This window comes from Bos javanicus, chromosome 21, assembly GCF_032452875.1.
Source record: "Bos javanicus breed banteng chromosome 21, ARS-OSU_banteng_1.0, whole genome shotgun sequence".
NCBI classification, from domain to species: Eukaryota; Metazoa; Chordata; class Mammalia; order Artiodactyla; family Bovidae; genus Bos; species Bos javanicus.
In genome coordinates, this window is record NC_083888.1 from 40,391,019 (window position 1) to 40,417,850 (window position 26,832).

A 26,832-nucleotide genomic window follows, 5' to 3' on the forward strand; every position below is an offset into this window, starting at 1 on the left:
ACTCAGTACTGCTTCAATATCAAGAAAATATATAAATTAATGATTACTGAAGAATAGAGAATACTTTGCACCTTTCAAAAAAAAATATGAGTGATAAGGAAAAATTAATTTGCTCATTATAAAAGGATCAGAAAGGGGAAATCAAAGCCAATACAAAGCCCCCACAGTAAGAGAAAGGACAGCAAAAATAAAAGTAAAAACAAGGATTCATGAATGCAGGAAGAAATTAAAACAAACCTGCAGGCCCTCTAAAATACAGCAATCAGGCAGCTCCATGCATGCATCCCATATTTGCATTTTTATTTTACATGAAGTATTTTTGTATCTGCTTTGCCTAAATTTGGCCTCTTACCAAAGCCTAATGACTCTACTTTATGTTAAGCTTTTCGAAAGATCTAAACTTAAAACTAGGAAGAAAAAAAAAAAAAACCTGTTAATTTATCTTGCAGGAAAAGGTGTTATAATTTGAATGAAAAGCAGCACGCAGACAGATAAAAAGGAGCTGGCACAAACCTCGGGCAATCAGTAACATTTTTTGTACCTGCAGGCTGAGAAATTGTCTCCAGTGTTGTACGATGTTATTACCATAGCCTATTTTCACTTGAACATTAGGTTCAAGCCTAATTGTGTGAAGATTTGAATGTTCTCCACAGATTTACTATTTTAATAAACTCATAATGTTAAAACACTATATGTGTTGACAGTGGTACTAACAGTGTATTAAGCAAACAAATCATTTTCTTTTAAATGCTAAATAGCCTAATTTGACCTTTCTACAGGCCCTGGTCAGTTCTGAAATGGTCTTTTTTAATAGTCTCTCTGACCTTTCTGTCTTTTACTCCATCCATCAACAAAGGTATTATCTTTGTAGACTTTTGCTGTTGTTCAGTTCCTTAGTCTTGTCCTACTCTCTGCAACCCCATGGACTGCAACATACCAGGCTTCCCTGTCCTTCACCATCTCCCAGAGCTTGCTAAAACTCATGTCCATTGAGTCAGTGATGCCGTCCAACCATCTCATTCTCTGTCACCCCCTTCTCCTCCTGCTTTGACTCTTTCCCAGCAGCAGGGTCCTTTCTGATGAGTCAGCCATTAGATGGCCATACATGTATGGCCATACAGGTGGCCAAAGTATGGGAGTTTCAATTTCAGCATCAGTCCTTCCAATTAATGGTCAGGATTGATTTCCTTTAGGATTGACTGGTTTGATCTCCTTACAGTCCAAGAGATTCTAATGACTCTTCTCTAACACCACAGTTCAAAAGCATCAATTTTTTGGCTCTCAGCCTTTATGGTCCAGCTCTCACATCCATACATGACTACTGGAAAAACCATAGCTTTGACTAGATGGACCTTTGTTGGCAAAGTAATGTCTTTGTTTTTTAATACATTGTCTAGGTTTGTCATTGCTCTTCTTCCAAGGAGCAAGCATCTTTTAATTTTATGGCTGCAGTCACCATCTGCAGTGATTTTGGAGCCCCAAAAATAAAGTCTGTCACTGTTTCCATTGTTCCCTCATCTATTTGCCATGAAGTATTGGGACTGCGTGCCATGATCTTAATTTTTTGAATGATGAGTTTTAAGCCAGCTTTTTCACTCTCCTCTTTCACCTTCATTAAGTGGCTCTTTAGTTCCTCTTTGCTTTCTGCTATTAGGGTGGTATCATCTGCATATCTGCTGCTGCTAAGTCACTTTAGTCGTGTCCAACTCTGTGTGACCCCATAGACGGTAGCCCACCAGGCTCCCCCATCCCTGGGATTCTCCAGGCAAGAACACTGGAGTGGGTTGCCATTTCCTTCTCCAATGCATGAAAGTGAAAAGTGAAAGTGAAGTCGCTTAGTCGTGTCCAACCCTCAGCGACCCCATGGATTGCAGCCTACCAGGCTCCTCTGTCCATGGGATTTTCCAGGCAGGAGTACTGGAGTGGGGTGCCATTGCTGCATATCTGAGGTTGTTGATATTTCTCCCAGCAATCTTGATTCCAGCTTGTGCTTCATCCAGCCCAGCATTTCTCATGATGTACTCTGCATATAAGTTAAATAAGCAGGGTGACAATATACAGCCTTAACGTACTCCTTTCCCAATTTGGAACCAGTCCATTGTTCCATGTCCAGTTCTACCTGTTGCTGCTTGACCTGCATGCAGGTTTCTCAGGATGCAGGTAAGGTTTTCTTGTATTCATGTCTTTTTAAGAATTTTCCACAGTTTGTGGTGATCCACACTGTCAAAGGCTTTAGTGTTGTCAATGAAACAGAAGTAGATGTTTTTCTGCAATTCTCTTGCTTTTTCTGTGATCCAACTGATGTTGGCACTTTGATCTTTGGTTCCTCTGCTTTTTCTAAATCCAGCTTGTACATCTGGAAGTTCTCAGTTCATGTGCTGTTGAAGCCAATCTTGGAAGATTTTGAACATGACCTTGCTAGCATGTGAAATGAATGCAGTTGTACGGTAGTTTGAACATTCTTTGTCATTGCCAAATAATAAGGTCACAGACCTTATGACGTAATTGTACTGATGGCTGTGGAGCAAGGTGGGGCTGCTATGAGCTATACTCATGAATATTTATGGTAACAAAACTATGCTCAGGTTTCAGAAAGAATGTGTGATATCTAGTTCATAAATCTATTTTATGGAGTAAAATTCAGGGCTGAGTAGGATGTGGCTGTATTAAAATAGCAGGAGACATTAACTCCATGCACAAGCAAGAGGGTAAATCATTGGTATAGGTAATACCAAGGTCAGAAGCACCTGGAGGTTGACATTGAGTTCAGCAGGGAAACAAAAAGAGGGTATTATCTCTAATTTTAGCAGGTCCTTTGGGTCTCTTCTTTATTTTAAGAAATAATTTAATAGCATATTTAAAATTTGGGGTCCATTGTAAAAAAATTCAAATACACACACAATCATGAAAGAAAAAATTGTCAACGATTCTATCTCAGAAATTATTTTGTTATTGATTTTAGATCTCGTTATTCCAGGCTTCTTCTGTGCATGTTTGAAAAAGTTAATCTGGCACACACTGATTTTTAAGTTCCTTTTTTTTTCACACAACTTCCCATGTGTTTAAATATTCTCCAACTGCAGTAATACTCTAATACCTGTATAATATTCCATTAAGAAACACTGTGTTGCCTGTGGTTGGACATTTAGGTTACCTCCACAACTCAGTTAGAGAAGGCAAGGGCACCCCACTCCAGTACTCTTGCCTGGAAAATCCCATGGACGGAGGAGCCTGGTGGGCTGCAGTCCATGGGGTTGCAAAGAGTCAGACACAACTGAGCAACTTCACTTTCACTTTCAGTTTCATACATTGGAGAAGGAAATGGCAACCCACTCTTACCATTCTTACCTGGAGAATCCCAGGGACGGAGGAGCCTGGTAGGCTGCCGTCTATGGGGTCACACAGAGTCAGACACAACTGAAGCAACTTAGCAGCAGCAGCAGCCACAACCCAATTACGATGGTGATGAATTTACAGCAAATTCTTTTTGAATACCTAAATCTATATATCCTCATAAGACATTCTGCAGCTCTTAAAACCTCTGACTTTTATGAAGTTAGTGACTCAGACTTTTCTACTGACTTCCATTTAATTTTAAGGATATAATACCCACATATGCACATCCTTTTGCCTCAAAATAATTGCATCTACATCAATTAGCCTTTACTTCTATAATTCAGTAATGTGTACTTCCTTCATGTAATAATTTGTATCTGTAGCATCATCCTTAGAATAACTGTATGAAATAATATACACACTTAAGAAACACTGCACAATTACTTCTACCCAATCCAAAGACAATTCTCACTTATTGATTGATTCATTCAACAGGTACTTATTGAGTACCTAGTGTATAACTTGTTCTATACCATATGCCATGCCAGAAATATTTAAGCATCCACACTGGGTATGTCTTTATTTCAAAGTCACCAGGGAATGTTTATGTTTTTCCTACATTTCTCCAAATATCAGAAGTAGTACTTAATTTATGTTTTATGTATGTAAAGATGTCACTCTACTTTTGAGTAGCATGTGGACCTTTACAGCTTGTTGACCAGTTAATTAATAACAAGGAATTCCAGCAAATCTCTCTTGACAGAAGTATAGTCTATAGCAATCTGGGGCAAATCACCAGGATTTTAAGCCATTCTGTACTTCTTTAAGCCCTTAGATACCAAATAATAGATATCAGTTAGGCTAAGAGGCTTGCCTTGATAAATGAGATGGGCAAATGAGCAATTACATTAGCAGTCTTTAAGGGTCTGTCACCTACCCATGAAGTTCTGGGACCTATCCATCAAGATCATCCAGTACCACTCTTAATATCCTTATGCTAAACTGTGTTCCTTTATCCCATCATTTCACTTTTTAATACATCTAGCTTCACCTTCTCAGTTGATTCAGCTCTAAACCTAAGATTCCACCCATTCTACCTCCCAGCCTTCAAACACCCTCCCAAACTCCCATCAGACTAAACAATGGCCCTCTCCCAGTGAATACTTTAAAGAACTCAAAGCTGGCCACCTTCTCAAAATCATTCCTGACTGGTTAGAATGAAAAGCAGCTTTCCAAAGAGTTCTATCTCAACAGCCTGCCATTGCCCATGGAAAGTGTATTTGGATATAGATAGTGTTGTTACATATGTATGAGAATATGTTTTACTTATTCACCTGCCTTTTTTCAGCCTGATTGTGAGCCCCTTATGACTGAGAACATGCTTTTTTCTCCATCCTATTATAATCCCACCCCCACAGAGTCACGCTGCTAAATGTTGGTGCCACCTTTCTTCGAGAGAGTTTTCAGTAATTACATTTTAACTGGATATATATAAATACAGATTTTTAAAGGTGTGAGGCAATGGTAGTGGTTACCTAGTCCATCACCTTCTTTTTTAAAAGCTCACATTTATTTAATACTTTCTACATGCCAGATACTGTGCTAAGCTCTTTATGTGAATTATCTCACGTGATCCTCACAAAAACTCATAGGGTAGGAACTCTAAATATCCCTATTTTTGTATGCATAACAAAACTCTCCTTATGGCTTTTCACAGTGAAGTATACATAAATGAATGAATGAATAATCGCTCAGCCTAGGATCAGGACTAGAGTAGGACAGGAGAGCCACCTGAGGAACAAGATTTTTTTTTTTTTTTTTGGAACAAGATTTAAGAAGGCACTGTCAGGGTTTTGTTAATATCTTTGTAAATTTCACACTCTAGGTGCCTCTCTTGCTTCACCTTAGCTCAGCCCTAACCCAAACCTTACTGTATGTTAATTTCTGCTTTAAATATCAGAGAAGGCAATGGCACCCCACTCCAGTACTCTTGCCTGGAAAATCCATGGACGGAGGAGCCTGGTAGGCTGCAGTTCACGGGGTTTCTAAGAGTCGGGTACAACTGAGCAACTTCACTTTCACGTTTCCCTTTCATGTGTTGGAGAAGGAAATGGCAACCTACTCCAGTGTTCTTGCCTAGAGAATCCCAGGGACGGGGGAGCCTGGTGGGCTGCCGTCTATGGGGTCACACAGAGTCAGACACGACTGAAGTGACTTAGCAGCAGCTCTAAATATGTTTCCATATTAAATACAACAGTCTTTTGAGATAGGACTGAAACTGACTTCAGTATTAAGAGTACATCCAAGAGACTTCTCTGGTGGTGCAGTAGTTAAGAGTTTGCCTTGAAATGCAGGGGATGTGAGTTCGATCCCTGGTCAGAAAACTAAGATCCCACATGCCATGGAGCAATTAAGCCAGTGTGCCATGACTCCGGAACCTGCATGCTCTGGAGCCCACGTGCCACAACTGGAGAGTCCATTCACTGAAAAGGTCTTGCATGACACAACGAAAATCTTGCATGCCACAAGACCTGAGGCAGCCAAATAAATAAATGTAAAAAATAATTATCAAAAGATAAACACATTCTTTAAAAAAAAAAAAAAAGAAGAGTACATTCTAGAATTTCATAGATAAATGTGTCAAAATTCAAAAGCTGGATTGATCACTTAAAATATCAGCCATTTTATTTGAATGCATTTATGTATGTTTCATATCTTCTTCCTGGAATAACAGTATCTGAAGACAATGCTTTGCCTTGTAAGATTAGCCTTATATAGTATCTAACCCCACATATCAATCCAGGCAATAGATAAACGGAATACTATAAAATATTGGGAAATATAAATATATTTGCTGTTTGTATTTTTTAACTCATTTAACTATTTCAGGAGATAAAAACATTAACTAGTATAGTGAAATAGATTTTGGAACTAGATAGGACTGATTTTGAACAGTCATTCCCCTGTATGGACTTTAGAAATCAATTACCTGCTTTCAGTGATCTCAAATGTATGTTTTTCTGAGAATTAGGCATACTGTAAGTAAAAATTACACAATGGCAGCATATGTCACACATTCAGTGTGTAATAGCTGTTATGGTTTTAACACGTATATTTTTGGAGCATACATGATAGAATCATTATAATGTGGAAAGTATGACAACTTGATGTAACATCACAAATCTAATGTAAAATGTGATCGACTTAGACACATGAAGTATTAAACAGTCATATATCAGTTAGGATAGGCTAAATTATTCTAAGGTAACAAATGAAACACGAAGCTTGCAGGAGCTTAGCTTCAGCTACTCAGGGATTTGGGCTGACGACAGAAGCGCTGCTTTCTAATATCTGCTTCTTTTGGAACATTGCAGGCCTCTTTGTCACCAGCAGGATAAGAAGACCCTGGAGGGTCTCACATTGCTAAGTATATTGGTAAAGGAAATGATATACATCACTTCCACATACAACCAATTGCAAAAACTAGTCAACAAGCCCCCATCTAACTCAGAAATGTAATCCTCCCATTTACTTGAACGAAGAAGAGATCAGACACTGAGAGCACTGAAAGACTCTACCATAAGATGTGTCTCTTTGTCTAGGAGGCTATCACAAAGTTCTTAAATTCTGCAAACAACTGTATGGATGCTTCACCAACAAGTTGTTTTTATTCTCATTGTTGCAGAAGCCATAAAACTAAGTTTATGGTTTTGGTTTTTGTTTCTTTAATTTTAAGGAAGGCATTTTATCCTCATTCTGACTTAGCATAGGCTGATCTGGTATTTGGTCAGTTTGGGTGTGAGGAAAAGAATTGCCAATAATCATTACTAGAACTTTACTGAGTATGCCAAAATGAAAGAAGTTGTCATGCAGAAAGGAACTTTGCATAACAAAGTGTTAAGTGAAATACTACCAGGCAAAATAAGGTAATGCTCTTTTGCTGTCTAGCACCACAGAAGATGCTAACTGAAAGAGTAAATAAAAACACTCAACGTGCATTTAGCTTTCATAATTTACCTTCTGCAAGGTTGATTTAGAGTACGCAGAATATGCCACATTATTTAGGCTGTAAAAAGGAGCTGCTTTACACTACCTGCCATGTACAATTATAATAATCTGTCAGACAAATATAATTACAGAGTGTGATGTCTGTTTGAGTGTGAAGGCTTTGATTGTGTGGTATTGTCTGCTCTACATAGTGGCACAGCATAAACAATTTTACTCTGTGGTACCTCTCAGCCAGGACTAATGCTCCACATCAGGAACGCCCCATCAAACAGCACAGATGGTTGGGTTTGGGTTTAAGATTGCTAGCTTTGTTTGGCTGGTTTTTTCCCCCAGGGCTTTTTCAGGGGCAAACTTGACCACAATAAGCCTTATGCAATACAGTATGGTAGGGCTCTAAGATATTATTAATAAATCATAAAAGTGAATGAGAACGGGAGACTAGACAGGATACAGTCAGTTAACAAGTGTCAACCATTTTAATGATGAAAAGTAGATTGACAAAGGAATGCATGAATCATTTTGATGATTAAAAATATAATTAGTGACATTCCCTGGGTTTAAAAGTTAAAGTTGCTTTTTACAGAGTAAGTTGTGATTGTAATTTATTATTAGAATGTCACATCAGCCAATAACATGGAAAAGGTAACCGTCATTAGAGCCTTTCATAATGATATTTTGTTACATTGAAGGCATGTTTGACTTTAAATTAGTTGATAGTCTCCTCTCCATATCTCTACAATAAGTTGATCAGGCTATTTTAAATTTATTTTTCAACTGATGATCTTTAGATCATTTGTGACCTTCATACCCAGAGATTTTGCTGTGGGACTTCTCCACCAAGGATATCTTTTGCTCTCTGAAATGAGATTTGCCTAGATGGGATCAGAATTACCATGCTAAATCATTTCAGTTGTGTCTACCTCTTTGTGACCCTGTGACTGTAGCCTGCAAGGCTCCTCTGTCCATGGGATTCTATAAGCAAGAGTACTGAAGTGGGTTGCCATTCCCTTTTCCAGGAGACCTTGCTGACCCAGGGATCAAACCCGTGTCTCTTAATCTCCTGCATGGGCAAGTGGGTTCTTTACAACGAGCGCCACCTGGGAAGCCCACAATGCGATTAAGAGGTATTCATTTACCAACTTCTGCTCTAATTCATGTGATTCAGTTCAGTTCAGTCACGCAGTTGTATCCAACTCTTTGCAACCCCTGGACTGCAGCATACCAGGCTTCCCTGTCCATCACCAATCCCTGGAGCTTGCTCAAACTCATGTCCATCGAGTCAGTGATGCCATCCAACCATCTCATCCTTTGTCATCCCCTTCTCCTCCTGCCTTCAATCTTTCCCAGCGTCAGGGTCTTTTTCAAGGAGTCAGTTCTTCACATCAGGTGGCCAAAGTATTAGAGTTCAGCTTCAGCATCAGTCCTTCCAATAAACATTCAGGACTGATTTTCTTTAGGATTGACTGGTTTGATCTCTTTGCAGTCCAAGGGATTCTTAAGAGTTTTCTCCAACACCACAGTTCAAAAGCATTAATTCTTCAGCACTCAGCTTTCTTTATTGTCCAACTCTCACATCCATAGATGACTACTAGGAAAAACGTAGCTTTGACTAGATGGACCTTTGTCAGCAAAGTAAAGTCTGCTTTTTAATATGCTGTCTACGTTTGTCATTGATTTTCTTCCAAGGAGCAAGCATCTATTAATTTCATGGCTGCAGAATTTAACTTAATGTAGAGTACATCATGTGAAATGCTGGGCTGGATAAAGCATAGGCTGGAATCAAGATTGCCAGGAGAAATATCAATAACCTCAGATACGCAGATGATACCACCCTTATAGCAAAAAGTGAAGAAGAACTAAAGAGCCTCTTGATGAAAGTGAAAGAGGAAAGTGAAAAAGCTGGCTTAAAACACAGCATTTAAAAAATGAAGATCATGATATCCAGTCCCATCACTTCATGCAAATAGATGGGGAAACAATGAAAACAGTGACAGACTTTATTTTTTGGACTCCAAAATCACTTCAGATGGTGACTGCAGCCATGAAATTCATGTGGTAGAGAAGTTTAATATTGTAATTCAAAACAGTGCACCTCAGTTCAGTTCAGTTCAGTCGCTCAGTCGTGTCTGACTCTTTGCGACCCCATGAATCGCAGCACGCCAGGTCTCCCTGTCCATCACCAACTCCCGGAGTTCACCCAGACTCACGTCCATCGAGTCAGTGATGCCATCCAGCCATCTCATCCTCTGTCATCCCCTTCTCCTCCTGCCCCCAATCCCTCCCAGCATCAGAGTCTTTTCCAATGAGTCAACTCTTCTCATGAGGTGGCCAAAGTACTGGAGTTTCAGCTTTAGCATCATTCCTTCCAAAGAAATCCCAGGGCTGATCTCCTTCAGAATGGACTGGTTGGATCTCCTTGCAGTCCAAGGGACTCTCAAGAGTCTTCTCCAACACTACAGTTCAAAAGCATCAATTCTTCGGCGCTCAGCCTTCTTCACAGTCCAACTCTCACATTCATACATGACCACTGGAAAAACCATAGCCTTGACTAGATGGACCTTTGTTGGCAAAATAATGTCTCTGCTTTTGAATATGCTATCTAGGTTGGTCATAACTTTCCTTCCAAGGAGTAAGCGTCTTTTAATTTCATGGCTACAGTCACCATCTGCAGTGATTTTGGAGCCCCAAAAAATAAAGTCTGACACTGTTTCCACTGTTTCCCCATCTATTTCCCATGAAGTGATGGGACCAGATGCCATGATCTTCGTTTTATGAATGTTGAGCTTTAAGCCAACTTTTTCACTCTCCACTTTGACTTTCATCAAGAGGCTTTTGAGTTCCTCTTCACTTTCTGCCATAAGGGTCATCTGCATATCTGAGGTTATTGATATTTCTCCTGGCAATCTTGATTCCAGCTTGTGCTTCTTCCAGCCCAGCGTTTCTCATGATGTACTCTGCATAGAAGTAAATAAGCAGGAAGACAATATACAGCCTTGACATACTCCTTTTCCTATTTGGAACCATTCTGTTGTTCCATGTCCAGTTCTAACTGTTGCTTCCTGACCTGCATACAAATTTCTCAAGAGGCAGATCAGGTGGTCTGGTATTCCCCTCTCTTTCAGAATTTTCCACAGTTTATTGTGATTCACACAGTCAAAGGCTTTGGCATAGTCAATAAAGCAGAAATAGATGTTTTTCTGGAACTCTCTTGCTTTTTATATGATCCAGCAGATGTTGGCATTTTGATCTCTGGTTCCTCTGCCTTTTCTAAAACCAGCTTGAACATCAGGAAGTTCACGGTTCACATATTGCTGAAGCCTGGCTTGGAGAATTTTGAGCATTACTTTACTAGCATGTGAGATGAGTGCAATTGTGTGGTAGTTTGAGCATTCTTTGGCATTGCCTTTCTTTGGGATTGGAATGAAAACTGACATTTTCCAGTCTTGTGGCCACTGCTGAGTTTTCCAAATTTGCTGGCATATTGAGTGCAGCACTTTCACAGCATCATCTTTCAGGATTTGGAATAGCTCAACTGGAATTCCATCACCTCCACTAGCTTTATTCGTAGTGATGCTTTCTAAGGCCCACTTCACTTTTCATTCCAGGATGTCTGGCTCTAGGTCAGTGATCACACCATCGTGATTATCTGGGTCGTGAAGATCTTTTTTGTACAGTTCTTCTCTGTATTCTTGCCACCTCTTCTTAATTTCTTCTGCTTTTGTTAGGTCCCTACCATTTCTGTCCTTTATCGAGCCCATCTTTGCATGAAATGTTCCCTTGGTATCTCTAATTTTCTTGAAGAGATCCCTAGTCTTTCCCATTCTGTTGTTTTCCTCTATTTCTTTGCATTGATCGCTGAGGAAGGCTTTCTTATCTCTTCTTGCTATTCTTTGGGACTCTGCATTCAGATGCTTATATCTTTCCTTTTTTCCTTTGCTTTTCACTTCTCTTCTTGTCACAGCTATTTGTAAGGCCTCCCCAGGCAGCCATTTTGCTTTTTTGCATTCTTTTCCATGGGGATGGTCTTGATCCCTGTCTCCTGTACAATGTCGTGAACCTCTGTCCATAGTTCATCAGGCACTCTATCTATCAGATCTAGTCCCTGAAATCTATTTCTCACTTCCACTGTATAATCATAAGGGATTTGATTTAGGTCATACCTGAATGGTCTAGTGGTTTTCCCTACTTTCTTCAATTTAATTCTGAATTTGGCAATAAGGAGTTCATGATCTGAGCCACAGTGCACCTACATATCAATAAATGGTCATCCCAAAGGAATGATTTGGATTTGGCATCTTGTTTTCGTTTAAATTACAAATGTATATAACTTTCTGATGACATCTGAACCAACTCAGAATGATCAAACAGCTTTGCACTAACAACATGAGTTTCTCTCATCTCTAGAAGAACATTACCAGTCTGTCCCTTCTGGCCATATGGGAAGAGAATCCCAGAAATTTGTTCTTATACTGCAGATACTTTCTTGCTATAGATGTGAAAGAATTTTCTTAATGAATCTGTGAAATAATATTATTTTCATAATGCTTCAATGTTTGAGCCTTCCAATGTATGTTCTTTGGAATATAACAAAAGTATCATAAAGTAATCAGAATCATGAAATTTTTGCAACTGAGAAGACCTCTGCCCAAATAGACATGATTGTCATCCCTTGGACCTCACTGTACACTTTATAGTATCTTCTCATGGTTGTTGCAAGGATAATATGTGTGTGTGTGTGTGTGTGTGTGTGTGTGTGTGTGTGTTAGTCGTTCAGTCATTTCCAACTCTTTGCAATCCCCATGGAATGTAGCCAACCTGGCCCCTCTGTTCATGGAATTCTCCAGGCAAGAATACTGGAGTGGGTTGCCATGCCCTTCTCCAGGAGATCTTCCCAACCCAGGCTCGAACCCAGGTCTCCTGCATTGCAGGCAGATTCTTTAGCATCTGAGCCACCGGGGAAGGCCTACCTCTATTAACTCTACTCTTATGTGCCTCTATAATGCTTAAAATAGTACCTAAATAGCATGTATAGCTGAATTCATAGATGGCTAGAAAGAAAAAATACTATATGGTAATAGCGGACATTTTTTGGCCCCTTTCCAACGTCCAGTGCTTCCCTTCCTTTCTTTCCCTTCCAACAGTTCTAATTTCTTTTTGAAGATTCAGGTGGTTCTAGAGAAGCTCTTGTCTCCAGCTCCAGGGGTGGAATCTAGGTAACCAGTTAGCACTTTGACTCCAACTAGCAAGTTTTTGGCTCTGTCTTGAATACATATACCAACTAAATATTTCCATTCAGAAAGAATTTCAGGATTATTTCTGAAAAGGAAGAGACACAGATGACTTTTGCTGGCTATAACTGTGGAAACATGCCATCCTGGAGCTGATGGCACCATCTCACGACTGATAGGAGAGCAGGTTTTAGCTTGGAACCAGCATTAAGAAAGATATATCAGAGACAGAAAGAAACTGAAAGTTTCCCTTGAACTGAAAATGTGGACTTTGCAGCTGCAAAAAGAACAGAAGAAAAGAAAATTCCCTTAAAAAAAAAAAAAAGAAAGAAAATTCCCTTTTATGTCAGCTTGAGTCAGACTTTCTGTTTCCTGCTACACAAAATATCCTGATACAATTGTAAATATCACCACAGAACAAATGTGAGTTGAACAAACACACTCTACTTCAGAAATATTGGCAAACCCTAATGCAAATCATTCCACAAACAAACCACAAACTAAAAATGATGATCACCCATAATTTCCACTTTCCACTGAAAGGAACCAAGGTTCCTAAAGAAATGGTTGATTTCAGGCCTTGTATAGGATATGCAAAAATCTAGCCTGGGATATCCAGTTACACCAAAAGGCAAGAAAGTGCTCAAAAGCTATTGTGTCAAAGAAATAAGGAGTCAATTTGAAAAGTCTCCCAATGGCCAAAGATAGGAGAACTTGAACATCAATAGTAATAATAATAATAATATTAACAAGTTCTTTGGATTGAAATGAATGAAGTATGTTAAAATCCATGCATTCATAATGGTACTAGAGGAAACAAACCTCATTGATCTTAGAGAATATTAGGAGACCACCTAAATAAAAAGGAAAAAAATCAAGCATTTATTTTGTCTTTCCTGTATGAACTGTGCCTCAGTGACAAATAATCATTGTTAAGGAAATATTTATCTCCATAGACATAATCCAGCAAAGAAATGAAGAAAATCCCATGTTGCAAACCCTTAATGAAATAATGGATCTGTGAAATAAATATCAGGCACTGCTAACATTCCCCAAAATAGAGATAATCATACATATGTGCCTCTTGATGGAAGTGCGCCATAATACCTATGAAGTATTTTTGCCAAATAATCAAACCTGAATCAGACCAAGCCTCTTAATCTAACTACTATTTCACAGGAAATAAAGAAGACATGCAATCAGCAAAATCCAAAATGTGGGGAAATGTACAGAGAAAATGACTCATTTTTGTAAACAAATCACAAGAAAAATAAAAGAGATGACTTAAAGATTAAAAGATTCTTAAGAGACATAATCAAATGTAATCTGTTGACCTTCTTAAAATTCTGATTTGAACAAACCAACCATTAAAATTACAAACATCCATTGGATCAAAGAAAAAGCAAGAGAATTCAAGAAAAACATCTACTGCTTCATTGACTACACTAAAGCCTTTGACTGTGTGGATCACAACAAACTGTAGAAAATTATTAAAGAGGTGGGAATACCAGACCATCTTACCTGCCTCTTGAAACCTGTATGCAGATCAAGAAGGAACAGTTAGAACTGGACGTGGAACAATGGATTGGTTCCAAATTGGGAAAGGAGTATGTCAAGTCTGTATATTGTCACCCTGCTTATTTAACTTCTATGCAGAGTACATCATGTAAATTGCCAGACTGGATGAAATACAAGCTGGAATCAAGATTGCCCGGAGAAATATCAATAACCTCAGATATGCAGATGACACCACCCTAATGGCAGACAGCTAAGAGGAATTAAAGAGCCTCTTGATGAGGGTGAAAGAGGAGAATAAAAAAGCTGGCTTAAAATTCAGCATTCAGAAAATGAAGATCATGGCTTCTGGTCCCATCACTTCATGGCAGATAGATGGGGAAACAGTGGAAACAGTGACAGAATTTATTTTCCTGGGGTCCCAAATCACTGCGGACGGAGACTACAGCCATGAAATTAAAAGACGCTTACTCCTTGGAAGGAAAGTTGTGACCAACCTAGACAGCATATTAAAAAGCAGAGACATTACTTTGCCAAAAAAAAGTCCATCTAGTCAAAGCTATGGTTTTTCCAGTAGTCATGTATGGATGTGAGAGTTGGACTGTAAAGAAGGCTAAGTGTAGAAGAATTGAAGCTTTTGAACTGTGGTGTTGGAGAAGACTCTTGAGAGTCCCTTGGACTGCAAGGAGATCAAACCAGTCCATCCTAAAGGAAATCAATCCTGAATATTCATTGGAAGGACTGATGCTGAAGCTGAAGCTCCAATACTTTGACCATCTAATGGGAAGAGCTGACTCATTTGAAAAGACCCTGATGCTGGGAAAGATTCAAGGCAAGAGGAGAAGGGGATGACAGAGGATGAGATGGTTGGAAGGCATCACCAACTCAATGGACTTGAGTTTGAGCAAGCTCCGGGAGACGGTGAAGGACAGGGAAGCCTGGCATATTGCAGTCAGTGGGGTTGCATAGACTTGGACACAACTGAGCACTTGAATAACAACAAAAACAACAATCATTAACAAGTATATATATATATATATATGAGGCAGTCAGAGAAATTTGGAAGCTAACTAGATATTTGATGATAAATTATTGATTTATAGGTATGAAAATGGTACCATCATTATGGTTTTTTAAAAAGATTCTTTGTCTTTTAAGATTCAAACAGAAGTCAATATGGATGCAAAGATACGTTTAATACAGTAGTGATGGGAGGAGGGGGAAGTGAAGGTGCAATAAGATTGTCTATGAGTTCATTGTCGAAGCTGAGTGATGGACATGTGGCTTCATCATACTATATTCCTTCTACTCTTGGGTGATATTTAGGGTTTTCCACACACACAAAAAAAATTTAAGTACATAATTTCATCATCATTCAAAATCATACACCCATGCCAGCCCTCCTTGCTCTCACAGGCTGTGATTCTTCAGTTCTTCAGTCATGTTCCAATTTCTCCACAGTCTGATTTACCCACATACCTAACCACAGTCACCGCTATCTGCATACCTTCTTCCCAGACAATGAGCATTACCCCACACATGCACACTCATCCTCATGGAGGTGTCACAGCAAATCCATCTTTATCCCGGCCCACACACAAAGACTTCATTTTTATAGACATGGTATTCTTCCATTCATTGCACTATACCTCTCTGTTCTACTTCACCAGTACTGTTCATTCTGATTGTCATATCCCTCTTTAGAAACACACCATACTCCGTAACTCAATCATAGACACATAGCCAGCGTGCTAGGTTGAAAAGTCCCCACATCCACCTTTCTGTGGGCCTCTACACATAATCTGGCTCAGTCTAAACCTCTTAAGTGAAATGCTCTCCTGGAAATAAAACCTGCTTTCTACTTTCTTCTATTTTATTTCAAACTCAATACAAAGCAATGGTCCCTGAAGAAAAGTTATGCTGGAGTTAGGTTCACACAATTTCCCTGAAATGTAATACGAGATTTAAACACAGATGATATGACTGGTTAATAAATGTCACCATTGAGTGGCTTTGTTCACCTAATAATATCATTCAGATCATTATAAACAAATTGAAGGGGTTCTTATGTGAAACAAACACGGCAGGACTTATTCCTGCGTAACACAAGACGGAGCCTGGGCAGCCAATCCTAACGGCCTGGGAGAAGGGGCAAGGCCGGCGTGCAGCTTTGTGGTATCCCGGGAGGATTTTATTTCCAAATATAAAATTCATGCCATGCTCACAGGTAGAACCTTAGAATAGTTATAATGATCTAATGGCAGCATTACTATGGAAGGCTGCTACTAATACTTTGAACTACTGCCGTTCTATAGAGATCCAAGGATATGATTTCAAAGCTCATGTGGAATGAAGACTGCCCCAACTGAAAGCAATCCACCTGAGTAAAAGAGAGAGGAAAGAAAAGAACAGAGCAGAATGCAACTGAAGCCCCCAATTTGGGATTTCTAGGATGAGGAGGTCGGAATTGGGTCTTTGATTGTGGGGTTTCTTTTATTACTGTTGTAGTTTGGGGAGGGAGTGGCAAAGAAAGAGAAAATGTCTCTAAATTAGAAGGCATTGCCTGCCTCTGGCTTTTTGAATTACTTTTAACTTAAAGATTATAATGTGTTTATTTCCCTCTTCTGAGAAGAGAGAGATAGTAATTGCCTCCATCACCCTCACACTCTCCTCCCTCCTCTATCGAGGGGACAAGAGCTCATTGATGATAACTCCCTGGTATTCAGTCTTGCTTCAACACTAATGGCAAAAAGAAAAGAAATAGCATATTAACCACAAAAGAATTGGGAGCCCCTTTTAGTCCAACCTAATAAACATCCAAGGCCTGTTGGGCCTGTCACTTGACATTTAAACATAAATGGCTATTGTTGTATTTCTAGAAATCAGAGGAAACATCAGAACCTTTGCAAACAAGAAAACTGCATAACATTTCAAATACCAGTTAAGTGCCTGTATTTATAGATAGTGTTCACTGTTTCAAAGCTAACCCTGCAATTCTTTTGGAAAGAGCTTCTAACAGAGCTAACAAGACTGGGGGGAAAAAAAATATATATATATATATATGTATGTATATGTAATTTTTAAATGATGCTGAAATTTCCTTTTATCCTTTGAATGATTTGCAGTTGGAATTCATAATTTTAGCACTATTTCTCACATGTAATGCCAAATTTGGTAACACCTATTTAAAGTGCATTGTAACATGTGTTTATGATACATTTGAGCTCTTTGGAGAAAAGGTGCTATAGAAACCTAATAAATAATAAGTGGATGATTGACAAAGAATAATATTAGGAGCTCATTTTTCAAAACTTTATAAAAATGCATGCATTTGAGTTCATTCTTAGCTAGACAGTCTCCTTGGCAGGTAATATGTAAGGATCCCATATGCCACAGAGTTTAAGATTCTGGAGTCTATGAAAAAAAAGGTCATGGCCTACAGAAGCTCATTCTGAGATTGGACTCGTTCTCAATAGGAATCCAAGCAGGAATCCCAGTTTTGGCCTTGAAAATGCATTCACTTATGCTATTTGGAATGTGAAAGAAATTTTAAATATATTAAAAAGTAGAGTTATAAAGGGTGGCTGGATTCAACCACATGGCCAAATTTGAATCAGCAAAGTGACATTCTCTGAGATAACACACATTATGTCCTTTAAAATTAAAAAAGGAAAACAAGAACCAAGTATCATTACTCATTTGTTATTTTGTGAGCTGGTTCATCTCATGAGTGCATAATTTTTGTGGTTATAATGCAAACTAAGGAAGGACGAAAGCCAGATATAAACAATCTCTTCCTTCTGGAGTAAAATATATAGCCACCTAGGGATTCGATGTGATCATGAAAAGCATCAGATGCTTTGATTCTGGGCTGCTCCAGGACCTAGCTTGACAACCTACAGGTCAATCATCAGAGAGGTAAAGATGAGTGTAACAGACTTATAAGACAGAAATAAAATGCTTTGTAAGTAAGGAAAAGTGGAAGAAAGCTTATTATAAGCAAAGTAAGTTGATGAAGGTACAGAAAAGTTTCTCTAGATAACCAGTGTACTGTCATTTAAATCAAAGCATGACATTTGAACCTTCACATGCAGGCATGAGTTTCTAATGCATTAGGCTTTGAGTTGTATATTAGACAAATTCTTACCCTCCTTTTTTATTTTTCTTTTGGTTTTGTTGATTATTACATACTGCCAATACATATGGGCTTCCCAGGTGGTGCTAGTGGTAAAGAACCCACCTGCCAATGCAGGAGACATGAGATGCGGGTTTGATCCCTGGGCTGGGAAGATCCCCTGGAAAAGGGCATGGCAACCCACTCCAGTATTTCTGCCTTGAGAATCCCATGGATAGAGGAGCCTGGCAGGCTGCAGTCCATAGGGTCGCAAAGAGTCCCACACAACTGAAGTGATTTAGCACACACCAATATATACACACACATAGAAATTGGTTAGTGTGTATTTTGCAGAGATGTTTTATGTAAGCCAACTAAATAATGTCCACCATGCATGACTTCCAAATTTAAGACAAATCTGGAAATGTTTATGCTAATGTTATTTGTTATATTAAAGTTGCCATGATCATTTAATTTCCTAGTTTGCTAGGGTTACAAACATTTTAGATGCTACCACACTGTGAATGACTTGATCCTGCAGTATCTTCTTATTCTAGAAGTGTAATATAATATATGTACTCAGTCGTGTCTGACTCTTTGCGACCCCATGGACTGTAGCCCACTAGGCTCCTCTGTCCATGGGATTTTCCAGGCAGGGATATTGAAGTGGGTTGCCATTTTCTCCTCCAGGGGATCCTCCTGACCCAGGGATTGAATCCCAGTTTCTCCTGCGTCTCCTACATTGGCACGTGGAGTCTTCACCACTGTGCCACCTGGGAAGCCCAGTATAATATATATTCCTTCCCAATGATTAGAGAGAGAGAGAGTGACAGCTATCTTGAGACCATGAAGAAACAAGTTTGAGAACTGAGCCAACATGCAAAGGATGAGGGTGCAGGGCAAGGGGATGCAGAGAGAAGGAAAGAACCTGAATTATCGTTGACATTGCTGTGCCATAGACTGACCCAAGAATTGTTCCCTACCTTTGAACCTTCTCCTATATGAGATCATTAAAACCTCTTATTGTGGGGGCTACTTTTTAGTTTGTGTTGTTGTTTAGTCACTAAGTTGTGTCTTACTCTTTTGCGGCCCATGAGTTGTAGCCTTTTAAGTTAGGTATTCTGTTTTTTACAGCAGGAAGCATCAGAACTGATACACTAGGGTTTCAAAACCCTAATCTCTGAAAGAGTCATAATGTAAAGTTTATGCCAACAGATTTGGAAGCAAAGGTCAAAGTCAGTTTGATCTAAAAACTGATTTCTTAAGGCAAAGAAGGAGAGAAAGAAAGAAAACTAACATTTGATATTTCCTAAGAAGAAATTTTCCTCTCTGCTCAACCCCTGTCCTAATCTCAGGAAGGAGAGGGAACAAGAGAAATTCCATCTACATAGTTCCTGAGAAGAGATTGAAGTAGTCAAAATCAAGTCAGTTTAGCTTGTTGTCTTGATCAGGAGGGTGTAGCCATTTTGAATGCACAGTGAATAGAGATCAGGCAGGAATGGGGAGTCTTAGGGATGCAGCCAGGGCAACTTGGGACCAGACATATCCCATGTTGCCCCTACCACCAGCATCAATACTTCATATCCTGCCTGTCATCTGCACACAGTCTTGGGGCGTGGGGGACAGTGGGGTAATAAACCTGACTGATTAAGTTTCAGTTCAGTCACTCAGTCGTGTCCGACTGTTCGTGACCCCATAGACTGCAGCAAGAGCAGGCTTCCCTGTCCATCATCACCCCCTGGAGATTGCTCAAACTCATGCCCATCCAGTCGGTGATACCATCCAACCATCTCACCCTGTGTCATCCCATTCTCCTCCTACCTTCAGTCTTTCCCAGCATCAGGGTCTTTTCAAATGAGTCAGCTCTTTGCATCAGTTGGCCAAAGTATTGGAGCTTCAGCTTCAGCATCAGTTCTTCCAATGAATATTCATGGTTGATTTCCTTTAGGATTGACTGGTTTGATCTCCTTTCAGTCCAAGGAACTCTCAAGAGTCTGCTCCAGAACCATAATTCGAAAGCATCAATTCTTTGTCACTCAGTCTTTTTTGTGGTCTAACTCTGACATCCATACATGACTACTGGAAAAATCATAGCTTTGACTAGACAGACCTTTTGTCAGCAAAGTAATGTCTCTGCTTTTTAATATGCTGTCTAGGTTGGTCATAGCTTTTCTTCCAAGGAGCAAGTGTCTTTTAATTTCATGGCTGCAGTCACCATCTACAGTGATTTTGAAGCCCCCAAAATAAAGTCTGTCACTGTTTCCATTGTTTCCCCACCATGAAGTGATGGGACTGGATGCCATGATCTTAGTTTTCTGAATGTTGAGTTTTAACCCAGCTTCTTCATTCTCCTCTTTTACTTTCATCAAGAGGCCCTTCAGTTCTTCTTCAGTTTCTGCCATAAGAGTGGAGTCATTTCTCCCGGCAATCTTGATTCCAGCTTGTGCTTCATCCAGCCCAGCGTTTCTCATGATGTACTCTGCATAAAAGTTAAATAAGCAGGGTGACAATATACAACCTTGACGTACTCCTTTCCCAATTTGGAACCAGTCTGTTGTTCCATGTCCAGTTCTAACTGTTGCTTCTTGACCTGCATACAGATTTCTCAGGAGGCAGGTAAAGTGGTCTGGTATTCTCATCTCTTGAAGAATTTTCCAGTTTGTTGTGATCCACACAGTCAAAGGCTATGGTGTGGTCAATAAAGGAGAAGTAGATGTTTTAATGGAATTCTCTTGCTTTTTCTTTGATCCAATGAATGTTGGCAATTTGTTGTCTGGTTCCTCTGCTTTTTCTAAATCTAGCTTGAACATCTGGAAGTTCATGGTTCATGTACTGCTGAAGCCTGGCTTGAAGAATTTTAAGCATTACTTTGCTAGCGTGTGAGATGAGTGCAATTGTGTGGTAGTTTGAATATTCTTTGGCATTACCCTTCTTTGGGACTGGAATGAAAACTGACCTTTTCCAGTTTAGTTTCTGACAAAATGAAAGCTAAAATTTTAAAGTTTAGAAAAATAAGAGCATCTATACCTGAGATGATATTTTGATTACATTTTGACTCGCTGTTTAATTAATTAATTACTGGTAATAATTATTTGGGCCTCCCTGGTGGCTCAGAATGGTGAAGAATCTGTCTGCAGTGCTGGAGACTTGGGTCCAATTCCTGGATTGGGAAGATCCACGGAAGAAGGGAATGGCAACCGACTCCAGTATTCCTGCCTGGAGAGTCCCATAGACAGAAGAACCTGGCCAGCTATAGTCCATGGGGTTGCAAAGAGTCAGACACAACTGAGCGACTAACACACATTGTAAGAATGAATTAATACCAGTTCCTACAAGTTCACAGTCTCATAGAGAAGATAAGTTAGCAAATCATTCGCTATGATACGAGAAATACTTGATAAGCTTTCAAGGTCACATAGCACAGTGTGGGAGTAGGGGCAGGGAGTACAACTTTAGCTGAGTTTTGAAAAACAAAAAAAGAGTTAACTGCAAATGTGGGGAAATGGTGAGTTCTATTTTGGCCTGGGATCAGGGAAATTTGGACATGTCTATATGTTAAGGGGAGCAAGGTAGTAGAGAGGTGGAAGATGAGAAGAATTGCCACCAGTGATGGCCTGAGGGCCCTGAGGAGGCAGAAAGCAAAGGCTCGGAGTTTGGCCTTGTCCAGAAGTAAGGAAACTGAGGAGGCAAAATTGGGAAGAGTGTAAATACAAATTCACACAATGAGAGTTAAATGAAGTTAAGAAAGTTCATGCTTGAAGGTCTCTGTTTTATGTAGGAAGCAGAAGTTAATGGTTATTTTTTGAGGGTAAGAAAGGCAGACCAGGGTTTTAAAAGGGAGAGTTATATGACCAGATTTGTATTTTAGAACACTTTTTCTGGTAGAGATTTAAGGACTGGATTAAAAGAGAGAAAATGGCAAAAGACTAGAAGCTGGGAGACCCAACCAGAGTCATTGGAGTCATTCAGGGGAAAATCATGAAGGCCTGAAGTAAAACAGTGACAGGAAGTGGGTAAAAGATTGGTTTCCATAGGGATTTATAGAGCAAATCATTCTAAGAAGTAACTGTTCACATACTGGCAATGAGAGAGAAATACAAAAGGATGATAATCCAGGACTGACCATTTTGTTTATTAGAAACCTCAGCAGGAAGGGGAAGTTTATGGAAGAAGACATTGAGCTTAACTTTGAACACATTGAAATATAGAAAAATATATTGATAATGTTATGGATCTAGACGAAAAATGATGCAGATATAGAAGGCAATTGGATTGGTGTATCTGGAGTTCAGGAGAAAAAGTTTGACCTAGAGAGAAAAAGTGGGGAGAAATCTGCTGCTTTAAGAATAGTGGTTGAAACAATAGATATAGATAAGATTAACTCATACGGATGTATGAAGAAGAGATTTTTTTTTTTTTGCTTTATTTTTAATCCATTACTGTAATTCACCAATTTGATGAACTTCACTATCTTCAATGATTTTTTAATATCTATCCTACATTTACACTTTGAACATTATTTCCTCTCATTTGGTGTCCTTAACAGTCAGACAAGCCCTGAAAAGGAACTAAGATCCTCAATAATCATGTTCTGTTATCATGAACTCATTAGCTGTAGTTGTAAAGTACAAGCTTTAAGCATATCAAGTGAATGACTTCTTAGTAGCAGAACACATACTAATCTGCTAAGATAATTCCATTTTTATATTAGTTATAATCATATTAGATAAACATATGCAATTTCTTGCTATCAACCTTAATATTCTTATTGTGAATACAATGCATTTTTTTGCTTACTCTTTAAAATTATCTTACATATACACATGAAATTATCAAAAATGCCTTTAGCCAATTATAATACATATACTACAGTGCACAAAATGAATATATTTTCTTTTTTTTCTACAGAACAGCAAAAGGTCTGTTTTTCTTGTATCTCATAAATGACCTTAGTACTGACCCAAATATAACCTACTAATTACACTCTGTGTACCTTCCAGGCCCTGATTAGTTGTATTTAGCATTTATGTGAGACTGATTCTACTCTGGAAATCTTCCATATAGCTTGTAATTCCCAGTGGAAAAAAAAATTGCTGTGACCTATACAGTTGGAGAAAAGAAAACACAGCTACTCTTTTCCAAAAGGAGAACAAAGCAGTGAAATAACATACCTTTCACTGGGGACTTGGTGTTATCTGAAACCCTGTAATCCACATCCCATTCTGCTTCTTCAATAGTTTGGATGATTTCAGTGGGCGGGTCAGAGAACTAATCAATTTTGAAACAGCATCTGCAAAAATAGATAATGTTCATCTAAAGGGCAACCTAGTCATAAACCCCCACAAGAGTAAGTAAATAAACACATGAGCTTCATATAAAGGGGTTCCCCAGAGGGATCAGCAGTGCAGTATTGGTGATGTCATATTCTACCAATACTACCAAAAGAATTTATCAAGCACCAACAAGGATGAACTATGTGATTAAACTGACATGGTTTCTGAATGCCTAGACTTTATAATGTAATCTAACTTCTGTACCCATAATGGAACACTTAAGAACCTGAAGCTCTTGGGGTCCAAAACTAGCTTTTTCTCCCAGATTTCTTTTTCTTCTGTTCCTCCTATGCTGGTGAAAGAATCCAAGGCATCCAAGATTCCTGTCTCCTTCACTGCCTATAACCAGTCCATCTAAGGTTTGTTGGCTCAATCTCCCAATTATGCCTAAACCATTCATTTCCTTTTCCTTCATATCTATAGCCTTCACTTTGTTTGCTAAGAATATTGAAATATCAGTTACCCCTACCCCCTGCTCCAGTCTGTGCTTCACCTTGTCATTGGAGTGATCTAACTTCAGATCTCAGTATATCACTCATCTGCTCAAAAATTCACAAATGCCTCTCAATCACCTGTCATGTTAAAAATCTCTACTTTTTCTTTCTTGACACTCCTATTCTTTTAATCCTCAACTCAAATATAACTTTTCTGTAAAGGGTTCAATCAACTATTCATCCACTCAACAAATATTTATTCAGCGCAGACTTCATGTTTGCATGGTGCTAATACTGAAAATAGAGTGGTGACATAATCATGGCCTCATAAAGTTTACAGTGGTAAGAAAGACAGTGAAGTAACAACAAAGTACAATGAATATTGTGAAGAACTAATCAAGGTACAGAGAGTAAGAAGAGAGAGCTCCAAGGACCCTAATGTTTAGGGTGTGAGTAGAGGAAGAAAGGTATTCAGTGTGGATGTGCTCAGTAACTCAGTCATGTCCAACTCTCTGCAACTCCATGGACTGTAGTCCACCAGGCTCCTCTGTCCACAAGATTTTCCAGGGAAGAATACTGGAGCAAGCTGCTGTTTCCTGCTCCAGAGGATTTTCCCAACCCAGGGATCCAACCTGCATCTCCTGCATTGACAGGTAGACTCTTTACCACTGTGCCACTTGGGAAGCCCAAGGGATTCAGGGCGTACATGCATGCTAAGTTGCTTTAGTCATGTCTGACTGTTTGTGATCTTATGGACTGTAGCCCACCAGACTCCTCTGTTCATGGAATAATCCAGGTAAGAGTGGGTTGCCATGCCCTCCTCCAGGATATCTTTGCAACTCAGGGATTAAACCTTATGTCATATGTCTCCTGAAGATATTCAGAGGACTGATCAAATAAGACAAAAGAGAATGTGTTTCCTTGAAAATTCAAAGGAAGAAAGCATTTTGAAAAGAAAAGACATATACAATATCACTTATATGTGGAACCTAAAAAAATGATACAAAGGAATTTATTTTCAAAATGGAAACAGACTCACAGACTTAGAGAACAAACGTAACGGTTATCAAAGAGGAATGTGGGGCAGGGATAAATTAGGAGTTTGGCACTAATATAGTCATACTACTCTATTTAAAATAGATAAAGACCTACTGTATAGCCCGGGGAACTCTGCTCAATATTCTGTAATAACCTAAATGGGAAAAGAATTTGAAAAAGAGTAAATATATGTATATGTATAACTGAGGACCCCCCAGGTGGCGCTAGTGGTAAAGAACCTGCCTGCCAACGTGGGAGATGTAAGAGATGAAGGTTTGATCCCTGGATTGGAAAGATCCCCTGGAGGAAGGCATGACAACCCACTACAGTATTCTTATCTGGAGAATTCCCATGGACAGAGAAGCCTGGGGGTCTACAGTCCACAGGGCCACAAAGAGTCGGATATGACTGAAGTGACTCAGCGCACACATGCAAAACTGAATCACTTTGTTGTATACCTAAAACTAACACAACGTTATAATGCAACTATACTTCAATATAAAACAAAAAATTTTTAGAAAGGACGATTAAAAGTATCAAATCCTGCCAAGAAGTGAAGCAAATGAGAACTGCAGATTATCTTAGAATTTAGCAGGGGCACTTGAAAGCAGTTTTGATAGAGTGGTGCAAGCAAATATAGACATGGAAACAGCAAATGTAGAAATTTGGCTGTGATGAAGAGAGGGAATTTGTTGGTTGGAAGAAATTAAGGGTTGAAGGTCCATGCAATTTGTAAGTACTTCTGTAATAATAGCAATTATCATCTTATATTATGTAAAAGTATTTGTTTTTCTATTCCAGCACTAAAAGGCAAGACACATTCTTTCGTTTTTGTGTCTCCAACTCTTAGCACAGGTTCAGGTGTAAACAGGCATGCAATAAGTATTGGTTTAGAGGCTGAATGACTGAACAAATAATCTGCTCTAATCCAAATATGAGATTCGTTCTTCAAGTTCCATCTCCCTTTACTTTGCACATTCCTGTCAGCTGCCCTTTTTGACTTGTTGTCACAGGGGTCCCGCAAGCTTCAGGTCCTTGTACTCTGTTCCATCCTGCATACACTTCTCATATAACATTGATTTCAACAGTTGAATCCCAAATCTGCCCCTCAACCCTATAATTTTACCTTCTTAGCTGACTTCAGGCTCTTTGATGCTTGTCTACTCCACCAACATCTGGAACTTAACACACATGTGATTGCACTCATCACTAGTCTTCCCTTTGAGTCAATCAGATTACTTTCCTAGCTTCTCTGCCAAGAATTTTTACCTCCAAAGGTATTTGGAAACGCTTCTGAATGTTGTGTTCCATTCCTTGCTTGTTCAGATAGTGATACATAGCTAGATCCAAGACACAACTTTCCATCGTCAAAAAGGATGGCCCTTTACTTCCCCAAAATAATAGGCCATTACTTTTTTATATGTTACATCAACACTGTATACCAAACATTTGCTTGACAAATCATTTTTGAATTCCTGCCCCAGTATTTTGTCTGAAGTGCAGACAACCTATATATATGGTTATCTACCATAAGATAACCCACCACAAACAGCAGCATTAGATTATCTGTAGCTTTTATTTACTTTTCCCAGTCTTTGAAGTAGACTGGTTATGGTCTTAGAGTCATGGGCTACAACTAAAATTTTTAAAATATAGATATTCCGCATCATAATATTTTTGCAAAAATTTAGATAGTAGGAACTTTCTCTGGACAAAGCAGTTAAAAATACCCAGTGGGGAAATTGGCTTCTAATTTGTGATACACTTGTTAATAAGCAGGGGCATATACCTTCTATTGGAGAAGAAAATGGCAACCCACTCCAATA

General features: G+C 39.0%; 1 long non-coding RNA gene across 1 annotated transcript in view; it reads right to left on the reverse strand.

Annotated features, from left to right (window-relative positions):
- The window catches only part of LOC133233982 (uncharacterized), a 172,994-nt gene extending 146,719 nt beyond the window's left edge, over positions 1 to 26,275 (reverse strand). The window contains exons 1-2 of the long non-coding RNA XR_009731941.1: positions 26,133 to 26,275; positions 23,373 to 23,491 (exon numbers count right to left, since the gene is read on the reverse strand). This is a non-coding gene — a long non-coding RNA (uncharacterized LOC133233982). The remainder of the gene's footprint in view (positions 1 to 23,372; positions 23,492 to 26,132) is intronic.
- Positions 26,276 to 26,832: the final 557 nt, after the last annotated feature.